Source organism: Vulpes vulpes, chromosome 13, assembly GCF_048418805.1.
Source record: "Vulpes vulpes isolate BD-2025 chromosome 13, VulVul3, whole genome shotgun sequence".
In the NCBI taxonomy this organism is placed as follows: Eukaryota; Metazoa; Chordata; class Mammalia; order Carnivora; family Canidae; genus Vulpes; species Vulpes vulpes.
In genome coordinates, this window is record NC_132792.1 from 138799220 (window position 1) to 138819287 (window position 20068).

Genomic DNA, 20068 nt, shown 5'->3' on the forward strand with positions numbered 1-20068 from the left:
TCAGTGAATGAAATAGCAAAGTCTTTTAAATAAAGCCCAGTTGAGATTTGGAATATGATAATATGATTCTTTCCAATTCTTTTTTTTTTTTTTTTTTTTAATTTTTTATTTATTTATGATAGTCACAGAGAGAGAGAGAGAGGCAGAGACACAGGCGGAGGGAGAAGCAGGCTCCATGCACCGGGAGCCTGATGTGGGATTCGATCCCGGGTCTCCAGGATCGCGCCCTGGGCCAAAGGCAGGCGCCAAACCGCTGCGCCACCCAGGGATCCCCTTTTCCAATTCTTTTAATGTGTTACAGAGAATCAAAGCAGGATCCCAGCAACCTCCTTTTCCTTGTTTCCCATCCCCCCCTTGTTTTTACAAATCATCTGTTTTATAATACATTTTCAAGTTTTTCTAGGTGAGTGTCATTAGACTTACTAGTCTCTAGTTTCTAAGACCTATCCCTAACTGCTTTTTGAATATCAGTACGATATTTTCTTTTTTTTTCTTTTTTAAAGATTTTATTCATCCATTCATTAAAGACACAGGGAGAGAGAGAGGCAGAGACACAGGCAGTGGGAGAAGCAGGCTCCATGCAGGGAGCCCGACGTGGGGACTCGATCCTGGGTCTCCAGAATCACGACCTGGGCCGAAGGCGATGCCAAACCGCTGAGCCACCCAGGCTGCCCCCTGTATGATATTTTCTTGATAGAAAATCACCTTCGGAAGTTTTGTGAATACATTTTTTAATCTTTTTCCAATTTCTTCTTAATGTTCCTTTATGAAAAAAATGTATTTTGTTCACTAAAGGATTAAAAATATATATTGTGCAGCTATTGGAAATTTGTGATATCCACTTCCCTTCATGTTCATAACAATTTTGTGAAATAAATAGAGATAAGGAAACTGGATCTAAAACAGATTGTGACTTTGCTCATAGTTAGAGACCCCAATCTAGGGTTGAATTTATTATCTCCTAATAGGAATCAAGTAGTTTTGCTTTGTCATTGTTACTTGTTGTCATTATACTCTTTTTTTCCCCCCTAAACCCTAACCTTTCTCCACTTTGTTCATGATTCTCTGTACATAGCTTTAAACAAATAATAACAAACAAAAAACTCAGCCAGGGCACCCTGAGTCTTCTAAAAGAGCATGGAATCTATGTAGCTGATTCCTGTTGCTACTGCTGAAAAAAAAATCAGTGACTAAATGTGCCACCAGTCTGAGACTCATGAAATGTTGAACTGAATGGGATTGAAATGTTAGGTGAAGTGTGAAAACATTAGTGTGCTTTATCAGCAATCCTATTTTTGTCTGGTATAAGAAAAAAATAGATCAGTATGGGACTGTTCATCAGTTTTCTAAAACTGACATCAGAATTGAAAAAATTGAGTATTTTGGAACGCACATTAAGTCAAAGAGAAAATGATGCTGTCTGCTTTAACTGTGCTTAAGTCAAAAATGGAGAAAATAAAATTGACATGGCCATTTGCTTAAATAATATTTTGGGTCCTCGGGAATGAAGGAATGCAGTAAAAATGATTGGATGTCAAAAGTGACCTGAGAAGCCATTTTTCTGTTTACATCCTAGCATGTCATCTTAATATGTATCCAGGAACAGAATGAATCAAAATGACTGCTTCATGAACTGACTGTACTATATGTTGGAGACAGGTTTATTTGTGGTGCATGAAAAACCATTATTGGAGAACTAGGATTTTTTTTTTTTTAAGATTTTATTTATTTATTTATTCACGAGAGACACAGGGAGAAAGAGAGCACGTGGCAGAGACATAGGCAGAGGGAGAAAACAGGCCCCATCCAGGGAGCCCGACATGGGACTCCATCCCGGGTCTCCAGGATCAGGCCCTGGGCTGAAGGCGGCACTAAACCGCTGAGCCACCCAGGCTGCCTAGAACTAGGATTTTTATAACCAGTAAAGTTTTGTTTATTTTTTGGTGTATCTTATATAAAATTATAGCTGGGATAAATGTAATTTTTACATGAGGGAAGAGTTAATGGAGAGATTTGTCGGATTTTATAGTCTAGCTATTGATCATAAAATGAATCTATAATATTTTCTTTTTCTTTGTTCACACATTACTCTGGACCATTTAATTGCACAGTATTCAAAATTTATTTTTATTTTTAGATCTTATTTGAGTTGACCAGAGACTAGTGGTAATAAATACCAAATATGGTATAGTCTGTGGATAGAGAATGCTAGAGTTTTCTAACATATAATATTGGTGTCAAATTCAATATGTCAACTAGTGTTATTAAAAATGAGAATTTTAGACCATGTATAAGAATCACTGGGAATGCTTTTTAAAATGCAGATCACTGGACCCTTCCTACCCCCATTTCCCACCAGTCAAAATCTCCAGGAGCTTTGGCCAAGGTATATATTTAAACAAGCACCCAGGTAATTTTGTTGCACATTAAAATTTGAAGGTTTCTTTCACAGAGGATTCAATGTGATATATATATATATATATATATATATATATATATATATACACATATATATATATATTATCACATATATATTATATGTATAATATATGATCTCTCATATATATATATTGATTTTTTTGTTTAAAATGGATAAATGAGATCTTTGAAGGCTGGGAAGAACAAGATTATTTTCATTTTAAGAACCAAATATGCTGTACATCTTATGTAGTGATGTGTGTCAATTATTTCTTGATAAAACTGGAAATAAAGTTTATCGCCTGGGGGCAAAAAGAATCAAATAGCTTTTAAGAGGTTTAAAACAAAACAAAGGGATCCCTGGGTGGCGCAGCGGTTTGGCGCCTGCCTTTGGCCCAGGGCGCGATCCTGGAGACCCGGGATCGAATCCCACATCAGGCTCCCGGTGCATGGAGCCTGCTTCTCCCTCCGCCTGTGTCTCTGCCTCTCTCTCTCTCTGTGACTATCATAAAAAAAAAAAAAAAAAAGAATTATCTAAAACAAAGCAAACATATAATTTCAGCATTAAGTTAATTCATCAGGGGATCCCTGGGTGGCGCAGTGGTTTAGCGCCTGCCTTTGGCCTGGGCGTGATCCTGGAGACCCAGGATTGAATCCCACGTCAGGCTCCCGGTGCATGGAGCCTGCTTCTCCCTCTGCCTGTGTCTCTGCCTCTCTCTCTCTCTCTCTCTCTCTCTCTCTCTCTCTCTCTGTGTGACTATCATAAATAAATACAAGTAAAAAAAAAAAAGTTAATTCATCAGTTTCTCCTAAGGATGCAAGTTGGAATTCAACTTTTATAATTCAGGCCTTTGAACATCTGATGTTTGCTTAAGCAAAGTAGAACATACTACTACTGTAAGTCTTCTAAAGACTACATTTCGTTTCCGATTGGGCTGAAGAAATACAAATAAGCTGCACATTCAACGTGCCTTCTGGTCCCCTCTTCACTATACCCTCTCATTCCCAGTGTTCTTCCACCTGTCTGTTTTTCCAAAATTGGCCTTGATGTAAAATATAAAAAGACAAAGGAGGGAAAATATGAGGTTTTTCATTCAATACTGTATGAAATTTGGTATTATGATATGTTTCTGTCAGGATTTTCAAATTCCCTGCACTCCCTCAAAGAAAATACCCAGAACCCCAGAAAAAATGGAAGTGGATCAGCTCAGGTTATACCCCATGGGTACTCCTGAGGTACTTCCTGGGCACTCAAGGACTTGGGGGTATAAATTTTGCATATAAAATTTGCTAGTCACTGAAAGGAGAGGTCGTTAATATTTATTAAATTATGAGTAGAGAGAAAGGAAAGTTTGAAGTGCTGTCAAGGCTGTTCAATCTTTAGATCAATGGTTCTTAAGCTGGGTTCATTTTGATCCCCTGGGGACATTTGGCCATGTCTGGAGACTTTTTTGATTGTCACATCTGGGGTGGAGGGAGTGGAGCCTAGTGTCTAGTGGTTGAAGTCAGAGCCTTGCTACACATTCTGCAGCGCCCAAGATGACCCCTACAGCAAGGAATTGTCCTGTTCCAAATGTCAGTAAGTGCCTAGGTTGAGAAACCCTGCCTCAGTGAAACAAGTTTTCTTTTTTTTTTCATTTTTTCTTTTTTAAAAATTTATTTATTTATGATAGACATAGAGAGAGAGAGGGAGAGACACAGGAGGAGGGAGAAGCAGGCTCCATGCAGGGAGCCCCATGCGGGACTCGATCCTGGGACTCCAGGATTGCGACCTGGGCCAAAGGCAGGCACCAAACTGCTGAGCCAACCAGGGATCCCCGAAACAAGTTTTCTAAAATGTGATTTGGTTTATAGAGCATATTCTCTCCACATAAGAGTTCAGTGGACAAGAGGCAAATGTTTTCATAAATGAGTACCTGGGTAGATTGTCATGATATTATGGTTAGATGAATCTTTAATTAGGGTGTTTATTTTGCAGATATTTTGTTTAAACATAAGTTTTCTGGGTGGTCTGGGTGACTCAGTGGTTTAGCACCACCTTTGGCCCAGGGCCTGATCCTGGAGACCCGAGATTGAGTCCCACGTCAGGCTCCCTGCATGGAGCCTGCTTCTCCCTCTGTCTGTGTCTCTGCCTCTCTCTGTCTCTTATTAATAAATAAATAAATAAAATCTAAAAAAAAAAAAAGTTTTCTTTCAACAGTTTCAGCAAAATCTTTAAAAAGAAAATGGGTTATTTCTATTTTATTTATGGTAGCCTGCTAGATGTGTGCACTGTAAGACAATAGCCTATCTCTCTCTTTTTTAAAGATTTAATTTGTTGGAGAGAGAGAGGGAGCAGGACCAAGTGGATGCCAGGGAGAGGCAGAGGCAGAGAGAGAGGGAGAGAGGTGGACTCCCCGCTGAGGGAGCATGACTTGAGGCTCAATCCCATGACCCTGAGATCATGACCAGAGCCGACCAGAGCTGAAATCAGTCAGATGCTTAACTGTGCCACCAGTTCCCCTAGCCTCACTTTTAGAATTGCCCTCTTCAGGCACCTGGGTGATGCATTTGCTAAAGTGACTCTTGTTTTCAGCTCAGGCCATGGTCTCCCTGAGCAGGGCTTTTCACTCAGCACTGTCTGCTTAAGATTCTCTCTCTCCTTCTGCCCATCTCTCCATGCTCACTTGTGTGTACACTTTCTCTTTTCTCTCTCTGTCTCAAATAAATAAATATATCTTTAAAAAAATGTTTTCAAAAAAAAAAGAGAATTCTCTCTCCCCTTTGGGAGTGGTTCTCTTATTTTATGACCAGCTTTTATCAGCTGATTTTACTTTTTAAGAAATTTTAATCACTTTTATTGAAGTGAGTTGACTTTTTTTAAAGTGGAAATATTTCTAGTTGTGGAATCTCCTTTCTATATAAACTTATTTCTATTCATGCATCATCATTTTATTTTATTTATTTTATTTTATATTTTATTTTATTTTAATATGCTTTTTTATTTTTATTTTTTATTTATTTATTTTTTTATTATTTATTTATGATAGTCACAGAGAGAGAGAGAGAGAGAGGCAGAGACACAGGCAAAGGGAGAAGCAGGCTCTATGCACCGGGAGCCCGATGTGGGATTCGATCCCGGGTCTCCAGGATCGCGCCCTGGGCCAAAGGCAGGCGCCGAACCGCTGCGCCACCCAGGGATCCCCTATTTTATTTTATTTTATTTTATTTTATTTTATTTTATTTTATTTTATTTTATTATTTTATTTTATTTATTCATGACAGAGAGAGAGAGAGAGAGAGAGGCAGAGACACAGGCAGAGGAAGAAGCAGGCTCCATGCGAAGAGCCTGATATGGGACTTGATCCCAGGACCCTGGGATCATGACCTGAGCCAAAGGCAGACGCTTAACACACTGAGCCACTCAGGAGCCCCAGGGATGATACGTCTTTATAAACAATGTAGAATATATACTTATTAACCTCCATCAGGAATCTAATAACTAGGCTTGGAGTTTCTCATAAATCTTATAGAAAATTCAGCACTTCCACATTTTCTATGGATGCAGAAAACAACAGCTAGCTATTATAATTTTAGCCAGTTTTATGGTCAGTTACAGTGGTTAACACAGGTTTTGCCTAATTTTTTTTCAGCCTTAAAATGGTGGAGAATGATTTTATTAAGTAGAAATAGAAGATACATGAAAAACAATTTTGCATGCAATAGAATGCATTATCATCCTGTTTGATGTTATATTTGCTAGTTCAGTATATATAGGAGATTACTTTTGAATTCATACTGTATGGAAACTGCTACTTCTGTCTGGTTACTATGATTTGTAAGATAAGTTCCCAAAGAACTATTTATATTATGATAGACCATTTATTCCTAGGGTATTGCCATGATGAACTCAATCCCTTCCTTGTCTTTAGAAATAAAATGTGGAGGGCACCTGGGTAGCTCAGTTGGTTAAGCATCTGACTTTTGATTTTGGCTTAGATCATGATCTCAAGTGTCTTGGAATCAAGCCCTGAGTTGGGCTACATGCTCAGCAGGGAGTCTGCTTGAGGATTCTTTCTCCCTCTATTCTTCCCCTGGTCATGTGCTCTTTCGCTCTCTAATATAAGTAAATAAATCTTTGGGAAAAAAGGAATAAAATGTAGGGCACCTGGGTGGTTCATTCAATTAAGCATTCAGTTCTTAATCTCAGTTCAGGCCTTGATCTCAGGGTTGTGAGTTCAAGTTCTGCCTTGGGCTCCACACCCAGTGTGGAGCCTACTTAAAAAGAAAAAAAATGAAAGAAAAAACCCTTAAGTTTGGAGTACAAAACTAGAAACATGATTTTTTTTTAAAAACTCTGTTCTATATGAACAAACTAGTACAAAATTAGATGGTCAGTTGACTTATTTCACTTAGCATAATGTCTTCAAGGTTCATCCTTATTGTAGCATGTATCAAAATGTCCTTCCTTTTTAAAATGGAATGATATTCCAGTATACGTTTAGACTACATTTATTTCTCCATTTATGTCAGTGGACACTTGGGTTGCTTCTGCTTTTTGACTACTATGAATAATGCTGCTGTGCACACTGGTGTATACATATCTGAGTCCTTGCATTTAGTTCATTTGGGTATCTACCCAGAAGTGGAATTGTTGGATAATATATTAATTTTGTATTTAATTTTTTGAGGAACCTCTATACTGTTTTCCACCATTTTACATTCTTACATCAAAGCACAGGGGTTCCGGTTTCTCCATTATCTTGCCAACACTTGTTATTTCTGTTCTTTTGATAATAGCCTTCTATTGGGTGTGAAGTGTTATCTCATTGTGGTTTTAATACCATAAGTTTTTTATTTTATTTTTATTTTTTATTATTTTTTTAATACATAATGAAAAATGTCTGCAGATATCTCATTTGTTTTGCTTTTGAGATTAAGAAGTTCAACTATTTTTCACAAGAATATATATGAAATTTCCCATATTCTGATAATGTATGTGATATTTTAACCAGCTTAAAATTGGATTGCCTTAGGTTTCCTGCTCACTCATACTTAGTAGCTGGGACTGTTGAACAGATGCAGAACAAATAATTGAAGAATATGTTCTGTGCTTTAGTGGTTATTTTCCAATTCCTCCTCCTCAAACTCTCCCAGCATACATATATCTGCATCCTCTTCACTGGGGGTATCATCTTACTCAAAAGCTGTAATTCTAGTTCTATTACTAAACAAATGATTTTTCTCACATCTCTCCTAGTGCAAAATTTTGCTGTGACTAATTATTCTTTTCAAACATCCCATGAGTTTCAGTTCTTAGAGACTATATTATCTTGTGAATTGGAGTCACGAAGATATTGGGCTGGGTCAAGTGTAATCTCTCTACTATAGCAAAAATATTACACCATATTTAACATTTTCTATCATAGTAGTTTGCTATTAAAAGCTATGTGAGAGGGACACCTTGGTGGCTCCGTGGTTGAGCGTCTGCCTTTGGCTTGGGTTATGATCCCAGGATCGAGTCACGCAGCGGGCTCCCCATAGGGGGCCTGCTTCACCCTCTGTCTGTGTCTCTCTCTGCCTCTTTCTATGTCTCTCATGAAGAAATAAATAAAATCTTAAAAAAAAAAAAAAGCTATGTGAGGAAAGTATTCTAGCACTAGATTGGAAAGTAGGGATGTACATTTTTGATTGAGAGAAATATGTTGAACAATTTAGGTATTCTTTTTTGTTTTTTAAGAATTTGTTTTAAATAATCTCTACACCTAATGTCAGACTCCAGCCCACAACCCTGAGATCAAGAGTCACACACTCCACCAATTGAGCCCGCTAGGTGCCCCAAGAAGGTGTTCTTGAACAGTAGAGACTTCATTGTTCATAAATTATATGGTGGTGATGAGAGAAATTGTATTGCTGATATAGTTGTACATTTTGTAGCCAGTCGGGAGATACTTGAACACCTACTAAAGGAGCAGGGCTTGGTGCTAGGTATTGTAGGGGATACAGATAATAACCTAATATTTTGTAGTGTATACTGTGTACAAGACACTTAAGACATTTAGAATTTATAACTCATGTAAGTTTTACAACAGCTGTTTGCTGTTATCTTTTTTTGCAGATGAGAAACCTGAGGCATAGGGAAGGTAAATATTTTTGTCAAGGTCACAAAGCAAATGGTGGAGGTTGGAAATGAATCCAGGTATTATGACTCCAGAGCCTATGCTTTTGCACTTGTTATGCTAGAAAGTAAAAGACATGGTTCCTGCCCTCAAATAACCTATAGTCTAGTCGAGGTTCATAAGTCTCAACTAGTAAATAAATAAAATATATTTATTTATATATTTCAAGGTTGTATATTATATATTACAAGGTTGTAAACTGTAAATAAATGCTGTAAGTGGGAAGATGGGGATAATTTAGTTGACCAGATGGGTATAGGAATACAGAGTCAGAATTCTAGACTTCAGCAGTATTGTTGCATAATAATATCAAGCAGCTGGGATGGGCTATGCACTGGGCACATATGCACTCTATGAGTAGGATTGAAAGAAACACCATTCTTTTAGGCAGTTTATTTTTTTAAATTAAATTAACTTTAATTTAATTTTATCTTATCTAGATTCCACACAGGGCTTGAACTCACAGCTCTGAGATCAAGACCTGACTGAGACAAGAGCAGATGCTTAACTTACTGAGCCAACCAGGCATCCCAGTATTTTTTGTTCATTTTAAAAGAATTTAGTCATGTATATATAGTTACGTTGAATACTTTATTAAAATTCTCTGGTTTGTTTTAATTTATTTATTTTTAAAAAGACTTTATTCGTTTGAGAGAGAGAGTGAACATGAGTGGGGGTAGGAGCAGAGGGAGAGGAAGAGTGACAGGCTGACTCCGCACTGAGCACAGAGCCCCACTCAACTTGCTGCTTGACTTGGGGTTCGATCCCAGGACCCTGAGATCATGACCTGAGCTGAAGTCAGATGCTTAACCAACTGAACTACCTAGGCACCCCTGTTTTTAGTTTATTTAAATAAAAATGCAGGAAAGCTTTAAGAGTATGTATATTTTATAACTTAGCTGCCTTTTTAAGAGATTTCTACTTCTAGTACCCCTTGAAAATTGTTCTTTACAACTCATGGGAGATGATGGGGAGCTGGGAAAGAAGGGAACAGTTGGATTCATTCAATCCCGTAAGTGACTTTTGTTAATGTTGTTTGAATGCTTCAGACCTATGCTCAGAAACGGTGTGTCATGCATTACACAGCATGCTGTCATGTGCAGTCTGCCTCCTCATGACTGTCTGAGTAAAACTGACTCAGTGGTTTGATGGAGGCCTGACCTTCAGTACAAGGGAAGCAAACATCCACTTGGAGCAGCTAGGAGATTAAGATGGTTTCTTATTCTTTGGTCTTCATTGTATAGCTTCTTTTCCCTTCTGTCATATTGTGACCCACAGATTATAATTTAAGTCCACTCTTCTTTGATTAATTTTATTATTCCCAGAATGTGTCATGGATAGAACACATTCTGAAGATAGGACACATGGTTTGAAGATAGAGACTTACCAAAGGCTCTTCATGTTTTTGTTTTTTTTTCTATTCATGTTTTAAAAGCAGTTTTATTCTAACAATCACTGTTATCTAGTACTTAATGATAGTATATTTAAGTTCAGTATTTTCTCTTGGCTTTGAATTATTCTTAAATTTTAGTGAGATATACAGCCTCTTAAAAATGATGCAGCATGAAAAAAATGCTTTCTTTTCTGAAATGGAAGCATTTACAATCACAAGGAAGTGGCAGTCTCCCTTTTCCTTTGGGAATAGCAAGAACAGCATTAACTTTTTCCATCCCCTAAATAGTAAGTAAAAATGATCTAGCATTCCTTTGTGTCATTGATAGTGCTGCTCTGATTTTTAAAATTTCTAGGATAGAAATTTGGGAAGAACACATCTTTCTGGAACTTGAGATACATATGTGGTAGAAAAGAACTCTAACAGAGGAAATGGAATGAACATTGTATTTTGTAACTTTGTGTTTTTTAGGCTGGAGATACATTCCTACAGTAGTGTTCTTTGTATAAAAAGCGGTTTGTTAGTGTGTTTGTTTTCCTCAATACTTAGTGTAGAATCTAGACTTTTCATGCCTGTACTCCCCTAGTCCATAGATACATTTCTCCTTCAGTCTTTGACCAGGACAGTTACACATAAATTAAATTGGATTCCATCATTATTACTTTGTTTCTAAAGAATAGAAGTTTGAAGTGCTTCTGGTTGGCTAAGTCAGTAGAGCATGCAGCTCTTGATCTTGGGATCATGAGTTTGAGCCCCATGTTGGGGGTACAGTTTATTTAAAAAAAAAAAAGAGAGAAATGTGCAAAGAGGGGCACCTGGGTAGCTTAAGTCGGTTAAGCATTTGTCTTCAGCTCAGGTCATGGTCCCGGAGTCCTGGGATTGAGTCTTATGTTGTGCTCTCTGCTCAGTCAGGAGTCGGCTTCTCCCTCTGTGCTCTACCCCCACTCTCAAATAAGTATTTATTTATTTGACAGACAGAGTGCACTCACAAGCAGGGGTAGCTGCAGGCAGAAGAAGACGGAGAAGCAGACTCCCTGCTGAACAGGGAGTCCCATGCAGGGCTTGATCCCAGGATCCTGGGATTATGACCTGAGCCGAAGGCAGATGCTTAACTGACTGAGCCACCCAGGCTCCCCAGTAAGTAAAATAAAATAAAAAAAGAAAGAAAAAAAGAAATTTACAATGAATGACTAGTGGAAAAGAGGGCCAGATAGAGAGCAGGGCCTCTACCCTACTCATCAAAGCATATAAAAAATTAAGAGGGAGCAAATGTTTGCTGTAGTGGCTATATTGCTAAAGCTATAGAAAATCAGTGGTGAAAATGCCTCTATTTTCTTTGGAAGACATTGAATTTTGTGGAACAAAATCGAAAGGGACTTTAGAAGTAGTCTAGTTCAGGGGCAGCCTGGGTGGCTCAGCGGTTTAGCGCCCCCTTCAGCCCAGGGCATGATCCTGGGGACCTGGGATCGAGTAACCGGTTCGGGCTCCCTGCGTGGAGCCTGCTTCTCCCTCTGCCTGTCTCTCTCTCTCTCTCTCTCTCTCTCTCTCTTTTTGTGTCTCATGAATAAAATAAATAAAATCTTAAAAAAAATTTGCCCGATGTCACATGAATTGTGAGTAGCAGAATGCTGCTGTGAATTCTGGGCAATCTGACCACTAGCTTGAACTCTTAATCACTATGCTTCTTTACCTCGACATCTCTATAAAATCAACAATTACATGCTACTAGAATGTCCTTGGTGGTTTTGACATGGTAAGACTGTTCATCCCTCTTTTAAAATTTTGATTTGGCTCTTCTTTTTTTGAGTCTTTATATTTGCTCTTCCAGTTATTCTTTCTCACTTTGAGGCTTTAAAAAAACCCACAAAACGCACTACTTATGGCTTCAAGGACTCAGAAACAAGCCTTCTTGGAACCTGTTTCCCAACACCGTGGAGCCGCCACACCACCCCTAGACCATTTACACAAGGACTGTTAGGAGTGAGAGAGACACACCTCTATTTCGATTAAGCCATCCTGAGTCTCTGTGTCAATAGCCAAATTTATATTCTACCTAATATACTGAATAATCCACTGGATTGATTATTTATTTATTTATTTATTTATTTATTAATTATAGAGAGAGAGAGAGAGGCAGAGACACAGGCAGAGGGAGAAGCAGGCTCCATGCACCGGGAGCCCGATGTGGGACTCCATCCCGGGTCTCCAGGATCGCGCCCTGGGCCAAAGGCAGGTGCCAAACCGCTGCACCACCCAGGGACCCCCACTGGATCATTTTAAACAATTGGATGTCACCTATGAATGTTTGCATCTAAACTCTCAATGTTTGTCAAAACAATTTATTTTTAAAAAAGATTTTTATTCATGATATACATATATATATGTATATATTATATATATATATAGAGAGAGAGAGAGAGAGAGAGGCAGAGACACAGGCAGAGGGAGAAGCAGGCTCCATGCTTGGAGCCCGACGTGGGACTCGATCCCAGGACTCCAGGATCACGCCCTGGGCCAAAGGCAGGCACTGAACCGCTGAGCCACCCAGGGATCCCCTGTTAAAACAATTTAATAAAAATATGCAAAATGGAAAAAACCCAAAACTTACTATCAGTGTAGCACAACTGTTTTCATCCTCTTATTTCTTTATAATTTGTAAGCTTGAAGATCAAATGTGTAAGCTTGTTAATATTTCTAACCTGAAAGTGATTAGGTCATGAATGTTAATATAAATTACTACATAAGTTACCTTCAGATATGCAAATCATTATTTGCATAATAATGAGAAGTAATTATTGAAGTAAGATGTCATGTAGGACACTTAAGATTTTTTTTTTCCAGGGAAGCCTGGGTGGCTCAGTGGTTGAGCGTCTGCCTTTGGCTCAGGGTGTGATCCTGGGGTCCTCACAGGCAGCCTGCTTCTCCCTCTCCTTGTGTCTTGCTTCTCTCTTTGTGTGTCTCATGAATAAATAAATAAAATCTAAAAAAAAAGAAAAAGGTTTTTTTGCAGAAGGATCAAATACTTCATTATTGTATTTAAACATGTATTTTTTTTCTGTTTATCTTGTTGGTGCTATGACATGATTTTTGTAGATTTATTCATTTCACATTACATGAAATGTGTGTAAACAAGCAAAGTTTGCTTATTGGAATTGTTAATTCCAGAAATAAATGAACAGCAGGTATTTTGTAGTCACAGTTAAATCCACAAATATTTATTTTCTACTATATGCAGTGTGCTGGGTGGGATACAAAGAAATATAAAGCATGACTTTTCTTCAGAAGGAAGTAGAGTACAAGCATTTGAAAAGTAAATAATTTCTTTTTTTTTTTAAGATTTTATTTATTTATTCATGAGAGACACAGAGAGAGGCAGAGACATAGGCAGAGGGAGAAGTAGGCTCCATGCAGGGAGCCTGATGTGTGACTCGATCCCAGGACCCCAGGATCACGCCCGGAGCCAAAGTCAGATGCTTAACTGCTGAGCCACCCAGGCTTCCCTGGAAAGTCAGTAATTTCTAATTGAATGGATACACAAAAAACTGTTGATGACCGTAAGCTGTGGTAAATAGATCTAAGGTCTGGATGTAGGAGACTATAGCTTTTTGTACTCTGAAATTTTTGCAGTGAGCTTATTTTATTTTCACAATATAAATAAATGCTTAAAAAAGAGAAAGTAAATAATAACTTTAAGTAATAGTTCAATACTTTAGTAGAAGTCAGTGATGAACTGATGCATACATGTTTAAAGTGGGGGAGAAATCTCTTTAGGTACTTAACTTGGAGATAGAATTTGAACAGCCGAATGGATTTTGCTTGAGGTTTGGAGGATGAGTGGTATAACGTGATTTGTACATCTTTTATGTTGCTTTCATTCATCTCTTGCAATTTGGAAATTTAATGGATATATTTACAAAAGTGATTGGGGCAGGGAAATGAAATTCACAAGATAAGTAAGAGTACAATTTGGTGTGTATTAGAGCACAGTCCACTGCCTACTGTCATCCTTCCTTTACTATATCCCTCTCTTCTCTCCTTGCTCCTTAGTAAACTTGCATGAGGAATTAGCCCAGTTGATCTTAAATGGCATGACACTGCACACCTGTTGTCTGTCTTTCCATGATTACTTCATGAGTAAACCTGGCACCTTATTAATAGCAGGACAGACTTGAATGTGGCATGTGTGAGAGGAGATTATTTGCTTTTCTTAACCTTAAGAAAGTGTCACCAGAATATGCTTCCTATTGTTTTCTTTTTTCTTTCTTTCTTTCTTTTTTTTTTTTTTTTACAGGGTGGGGTGTATTGGTGGGAGGGGTAGTAATTTAAGTAGTTCTATAACTTACAACTTTGGAAACTTGTCTTATGTAGAATTAGGCACTTTAATCTGTTAGGGTTTCTATAAAAATTCTGGGTGGGGCTCTTGTCCTGCTCTGAAAGCCTATTCATAGGACTCAGGGGAAAGAGAAAGTAGGAGAAATGAGAAATCCCCCTGAGGGTTAGATAAATCATCCCAGTTGGAAGTCCAAGTAGAGCCTGGGTTCTGTCTGAGTCTGGCAAAAGCTCTTATTTAACTTACTTTACTCAACATCTAGAGGGTATTTTATTTTCAGTTCATTATGTTCCTTATCAGTGATTATCAAATCAGGGTGAGGTGTGAGAGGATCGTGTGGCAGGGCCTTTTCTAAATAAATAAACTACCTTAATCTCCAAGATTCTGATGAGTGTTGAGGAAGGAAAAAGGTTGAGGCAGATGTTCATGAGAAACAATGTCAGGAATTTAATAATTGAGATTTCTTAAATCTTTATCTATTGCTATGTAACAAATCACCTCCAAAACTTAGTAGTTTAAAGCAACAGTGACCATTTTTTATCTCACATGGCTTTGTGGGCTAGAAATTCAGGAACCAGTGACCAGGGTTGTTTTGGCTCAATGTGTTAATGTTGTAGTCAAGATGTTGGCCAGGTTGTAGTCATATGAAGGCTTGTTTGGGCAGGAAGATGCCTCACTCATCTGACTGTTGTTAGGAGCCTTCACACCCTCACTGGCTGTTGGCAGGAAGCCTTTGTCCCTTGCCATGTGGACTTCTGTGCAAACCCTTCGAATGTTCTCAGTACATGGCTGCTAGTTTATCCTGCAGTGAGTAATCCAAATGAGGGGGAGCCATGAGGAAGCTGCAGTGCCTTTTATGACCTAGTCTTGGAAGTCATATACTGTCACTTATGCCCTGTTCTTTTTCTTAGACGGAAGTCACTAAGTCAACCCACCCTTAAGGAGAGGGGATTTTGGTTTTGTGTTCTAATGGAAGGAATAGTAAACAATTTATGGACATATTTAAAAACTAACACAGGGTATACAAAAGAAAATTGATTTCTTTTTTCTCATAATTGGCATTTAAAAATATTTTGAGAGGTTGTCTGGGTGACAGAGTTGGTTAAGCATCCCACTCCTGTTTCTGGCTCAGATCATGATCTCAGGGTCCTCCATCCATTGCCTTCTTCCCTTGGCTCTGTGCTCAGCAGGGAGGCTGCTTGGCTATTCTCTCTTTCTCTTTAAGATGAATAAATAAATCTTAAAAAAATATTTTGAGTCCTTCCATTGCAAGTATTATGGATATAAGTTAAAGAGCTTGTCTTCTGGAATTTTGTAATCCTGGTTGAGAAAGTTAGGCAAGTATGTAAACAGCAAGAAGCCAAAATAGAATATATATTTCCAGAGTACTTGGGCATTGCTTTTTCAAATTAACTTTGCTTCAGTATTGTTCCAGTTTATTAACCTTAATTGGAAAATGTTAAAAATTTTGGCTCTTCATTAAAAAAAAAATGCCATTTTTGAGTACATATTACCTGATCTCCTTGGAGTAAACTCAGAAATTCTGTAATTTAACTACTTAATTTACCTGTTATACCAAATATATAAAGTACAGAAGAAAAATAGCCACATTTTAAATATATCTTATGAAATCTTTGAGTCTTAGGAGAAATAACTGTTGTTCCTTTAATGATCCTAGTTAGCTAATTGGTAATATAAAAGAAATACAGATACCAAATGAGGGTTCAGATAGAGAGTTAATTATCCATACTGTCAGTTTATAGATCTTTATATAGACTGTAGTCCTTTTTGTAGCTTTGTATTTAATTAAGCATTTCCTCCTAGTAAAATGGTTCCTCTTTAAACAGAGAGGCAATATAGTGCAGGGGAAAGATTGTGGGCTTGGGATTTGACAATGTTGGGCTTGAATCTTTGTTATATATTACCTATTTGACCTTGGACCAGCTATTCAATCTCTGCATCTGTTTTCCTCATATAAGAATAATATCTCTGAGGTTTATTGTGAAGATTAAATGGAAATCATGTGAAAGCTTGCCCAGCGTTTCTTAGATACTCAGTAAATCATAGTTACCTTAATTTTACTCCTGTCCCTTAAAGAATGGAAAGATAAAGGCAGTTAGGAAAGGTTTCCTTGAGGAGATATATTTAAACTAGGGATCCAGCTCTCTCCAGGCAGTGGAAATAATGCTCAAAGCTATAGGTGAAAACAAGCTTGACAGTTTTAATTACTAATCAAAGCTTTGTGCCTGCACATAGTGGGAATGAAATTGCAGAGGTGGGTAGGAGCCAGATCTTAAGGCTCTTTGAGGTTGTGGTAAGCATGTTTTTGTATTTAATTTTGAGTTTAGTGGAAAGCATTGGAGAGTTTAAATCTACTAGATCCCTAACACTAATTTCCCCAATTTTTTTTTAATTTCCCCAATTTTGAGACAGCAGGCTGCAGTTAATCCCAGAGAAGGGATTAATTTTTCTTTTATTATTCAGAACCTGATAATTAAATGTTTATTACTTGGTTTCAAGATTTTTTTTCTTTTTTCAAAATCCAATGAATATACTTTTGTAGAGGAGATCCATGTAGATCTATGATCATTTCTCAGTAAGAATTTTAAAATAACTACAGGGAGGGAGAGAAAATCTCCCTTCCTCTCCATTCTGTTTCTGCTCTAAGAAATAAAGTTCTTTTTCCCTCTCTCCTGTTTCTTCCAATTACTGCATTTTAAAGGAAGTTAGGAACTGAACTTTGATGTGAGTTCTGCTGTTCTCCCTTTGTTGTTTTTCTGTGGAGTTTTTACTGTTGGCTAAGCAGATTTTCTGGAATACTTTGAAGGCACCTACCCTTCAATCCCCTTTTTTCTCTTCATGCTAATAATGTTTTATTGCTCAGCCTCTGTCATCTGGGATAAAAGTAGGGAATCATATTGGGGATTAATTTATTGACCTCTTAATTTTTCAATGACTTTAAAAGTATGGGAATTTTATTTCACACAATAATAAACCGTGTACTGACAAGGAAGAGCTTTTCAGAAGAGTCAACCCTAGATGCTGACTGACATTTTAAAATACTCAATACTCAATTATTTTGACTTTCAAAATAATCAACATCACAGTTAAGGATTTTGTGAAATGATTTGAGGCCAAAGATGATGACTGTGACTTGGATGATTTGATTAAACCAATACCAAATACTGACTTTTTGAACTACATAAAAATACATAGTGTGTCTAGAGTAAGTACCAGTTTCATTCACCATTTCTGCTCGTGTGGATTGCCAAAGACATTGTGGAAACAGAGATGCTCACTTCTCTCCCACCCTGCACTTTCTAGAAGCACTTAGGAGAAGATATGTTTTCCTACTTTCTGTTAGCTATGGAGAAAGAAGAGGATGAAGATGACTGTTATATTGGAGATTATAATGGAGATGAGGTTATATGAAAATCTTTTCTTGATGCTTTTGGTAAGATCATAGCATCTAACTACTCTCATAGATTTGATGATAGTACTTTCCTCAGAGTTCTTTCAAGGATCAAATTAGTTAACATATATAAAGTACTTAGAACCTGACACCTAGCAAATGCTGTGTAAGTGTTAGCTATTTTTAATATCTATTAGAAATATAACAACAGTGGTTGGGTGATTTATTTATAATTTTAAGATTAGTTTTGTCTATGGAACACAAGCATTTTCCATTGGACATTTTGAAAAAGAAAAGTGAAGTTCCTTAGTGTTAATAGATATATAATAGATACACACATACACACACATACAAAATAGATACAAATGAGAGATTATTGGGTAGAAGAGGTAAATGAAAGTGATAGAAGTGGTAATAATAAGCCAGTGATTCATACTTAACACAAGAAATAGAAGTTTCTGTTGTCTTTCTGCTGTTGATATTAGGGAGTAGATTTTAAGAAAATATCAAGTGGAACATGACTTTTGGAAGTTTGTCATTCTTTAGTAGTATACATTTTCTATTTAGATTTCTTTTGTTTCCTGAGGGGAATAGGAGAACCTTTTTCTTTAGAGGACCATGTTTGTGAAAAATTGAGCTTAGAATTTTTGCTCAAATTGTGATTTTTAGATGAACCAGACTAAGTCTAATAGATTATTATTAGCTATTATCTGATTACGTCTGCTTTTTTACTGGACTCTTTCCTGATATATGTACTGCTTCTGACTTAAAAAATAGAAATCCAGAATGATAACAAGAGCTTTTGAATTTTTTTTTTTTAAAAAGATTCATTTATTTTAGAGAGGGTGCGAGCATGGGAGCAGGAGGCGAGGCAGACGTAGGGAGAGGGGGAGAGAATCTCCTGCGGACTCCCTGCTGAGCTTGGAGCTTGATGTGGGGCTTGATCTAGGGACTCCAAGATCATGACCTGAGCCAAAACCAAGAGTCAAATGCTCAATGGACTGAGCCACCCAGGTGCCCCAGAAGTGTTTGAATTTTTAAAAGTAACTCTTTACCATTGTTCCATTCTTCATTCTAATTATCAGTTTGGCACAGAGTTTTAGACAAAATTCTCTTTAGTTTTTTCCACGTAGGTTTGTTGCCTGTGATAGAGGAACAAAATACAGATACGTTATTATGGTACTGTACTATTCACTAAATCATTGAGCTCTATGTCGTATTATAATTGTCATATAAAGCTACCAGTTGTCATAAGTTTTTAAATTTTTCTTTAAATTTTTTATTTTTTGAAGTTTATTTTTTTATTTTTTAGTAATCTCTATACCCAGTGTGGGGCTTGAACTCATAACCCCAAGATCATGAGTTGTATGCTCTTCTGACTGAACCAGCCAGGCTTCCCAGTTTTTTTTTTTTTTTAATGTGTATTTTTTTCAGGGTGATTTTCTTTGTGGTAAAGTAGTGGTAAAATAGTCTTAGAGGCTTTATTACTTTCTATGGGAATGAAATATATAGATTTTGGTATTCATGATCAAAAAGTAAAGGAGTACCTTTTACTGAGCTCCTCTGTGTCAAAGCCTGAGCACTTTGTATGTGCACTTGCATTTACTTTGCTATACATAACATTTAAAAAAATATACCCTATGTAAAGTTGGTATTTTTACTGCCATTTTACAATGCTGAAAGTAGTTAAAGAGCTTGTCACCTTATCAGTAAATGCCAGGATTGAATCCAGTTCTGCATTATTCTAAAACCCCTGAAAGCTAATTAAAGTTTAAAACTTAAGTAGCTGGAGCCTTTCTTCAGGCTAGATCAGTGCTGCTTAACCTTTTCTCCATTAACTTCCCCCTTCCTGCCAACCCCACCCACTAGTCCCTGCCCTTTTTAAAAATACATTTTACTTTTTAGAGCACTTTTAGGTTTATAGAAAAATTGTGTGGAAAGTACAGAGTTCTCATTTACCCTCCACCTCCTAAAACATGTACAATTTCTTCTATCATTAGTGTGGTGCATTTGTTACAATTGAAGAACCAATATTGATACATTATTACTAACAAGTTAAAGTTAAGTTTCCTTGTGCTATATATATAGTTTATGGGTTTTGACAGATGTATAATGTCATGTATTTACCATTATACAAAATAGTTTCACCCCTCTAAAAATGCGCAGTGTTCAATCTCTTTATCCCTCCTCCCATCTCCTCTCCCCCCCCCCCCCGATTGATGGCAATTATTGGTCTTCTAATTGTCTCTATAGTTTTGCCTTTTTCAGAATATTGTTTGGAATCATGTAATATGTAGCCCTTTCAGACTGGCTGCTTTCACTTAGCAAATTGCATTTAGAGTTCCTCCATGTCCTTT

General features: G+C 37.2%; 1 protein-coding gene across 8 annotated transcripts in view; it reads left to right on the forward strand.

Moving 5' to 3' along the window:
* The window catches only part of RASAL2 (RAS protein activator like 2), a 339256-nt gene that overhangs the window by 26475 nt on the left and 292713 nt on the right, over positions 1–20068 (forward strand). The gene's annotated exons all lie outside the window — the stretch shown is intronic.